The sequence below is a fragment of the Pongo pygmaeus genome, chromosome 14 (assembly GCF_028885625.2).
Source record: "Pongo pygmaeus isolate AG05252 chromosome 14, NHGRI_mPonPyg2-v2.0_pri, whole genome shotgun sequence".
Taxonomy (NCBI): Eukaryota; Metazoa; Chordata; class Mammalia; order Primates; family Hominidae; genus Pongo; species Pongo pygmaeus.
Genome location: NC_072387.2, coordinates 33,595,270 through 33,597,142, shown reverse-complemented (window position 1 = coordinate 33,597,142; position 1,873 = coordinate 33,595,270).

Here is a 1,873-nt window from a genome sequence, read left to right as displayed (position 1 = left end):
TCAAATCCAGAACAACATGTAGAATAGTTCATTAATTTCACAGAGATGCTGAAAGATTAGGAAATTTCCCTTGCCTTGATTTGCTCTGTTTTCTGGCTTCCTGTACTGCAGAGAAATCTAGAGTGTAATTCTACATTTAGACATTTTTGACAGTATAGGTAGGAAAGTGTGTGATGATGAGGAATGATGAGGATGCACTTTTGGGATAAAATATGTGACTTTATGAAACGATAGCTAAAGTAATAAATGTGAAACTCAGAAACATTTCCTATAAAATTGAAAAGAAAACCCAAGAATGTCTGCCATCACTATTAGTACTTATCATTTCCGGGATTTTCTGAGCAATGCAATTAGATATCAAACGGAAATAAGAGGTCTAATTATTTAAAAGTAGAAAAAAGTCACATATTGTTGTCTACCTAAAAAGCACCAGATAATCTACTGGGAAAGCATTTTGTTTGATACAGTATCAGCAAAGTGGCTGAATGCAAGTTTTTTTTTTGGGGGGGGGTGGGGGGACGGAATTTCACTCTTGTTGCCCATGCTGGAGTGCAGCGATGCAATCTTGTCACACTGCAACCTCTGCCTCCCGGGTTCAAGAGATTCTCCTGCCTCCGCCTCCGGAGTAGCTGGGATTATAGGCGTACCACCACATTTGACTAATTTTTAGTAGAGACGGGGTTTCACCATGTTGGTCAGGCTGGTCTTTAACTTCTGACCTCAGGTGATTCACCTGCCTTGGCTTCCCAAAGTGCTGAGGTTACAGGCGTGAGCCACTGTGTCCGGCCTGAATGCAAGATAAATACCTAAAAATTGTTAGCTTGCTTCTGTCCCAGCAACCTGCTGCATTCTTTCCTTGGTCTAAAACAGTCTGTCATAATTCAGAAGTGTAATCACAGCCTCCTTCATTAAGAAAAAATTGTGGTTTTGTCTTCTTCCTTCCTCTGGAAGTTTTCTCACACAATACACAGAAAAGTTGGGAGGGCTGAGGAAGCAACTCCACTTAAAATTCATCTTAAAGGTAAAAGAGTCACTTAGATAAGGTAGGGGTGTGTGTGTGTGTGTGTGTGTAGAGGGATAACAAACATACAACACAGAGTCTTTGTGCTGTTTAAAGGGTGACTTGAGAAAAGAATTACCTACAGAGTCAATATCAATTGGTACAAGTTGAATAATTTAAGACCTTTAAGTGTTCCTTTTAGAAAAAGAAATCAACAATTTATTGATTACTGGAAGGAAATGCATACATGAGGCAGTGGAATTGGAATGGAAGAAGAAAGTGGAGTGAGGTGGCGCCCTCTCTCTGAGCAGAGTTATCAGGGAGACTGAGTTTAATAGTCCTTACCTTTACAGTAGTGGACCTTGCATATCAGAGGCCTCCGCTTCCCAGGAAAGAGCAACACGCACATAGGATGCAAGATTCTGTTGCTTCACTCACACTTTCCACTCCTCCCAGTTAAAAAGAGATGGCTTCTGTCAGTGGGGTCAGCTTCTGGCCCAGTAGCTTTAGACAACAGATAGCCTGAGGGCTGCTACTGGCTTCAGGCCATGATACACCTTTTCCAGTCTTGGCAAAATGAGTGAAGGGTTGACAGTATAGTGAGTAGGTGTGTGTGGGGACCAGGTTGCTAACTATCTTCTCTTGGGGCAGATGACTCCTGTTTCTGGGGGCACATCATCTCTACATTTTTTTTCTATTATACTATCCTTTCTTTGTTTTTGTTTGTTGATTGCTTAATGAATTCATTTGGCGTAGTGGAATGCTACTGCCTAACTCTACCTCCCCTTTTGCTCTGGCCAACACATCTTATTTGTTTGTTTGTTTTTTGTTTTTTTGTGAGACAGGGTCTTGTTCTGTTGCCTGGGCTGGAGT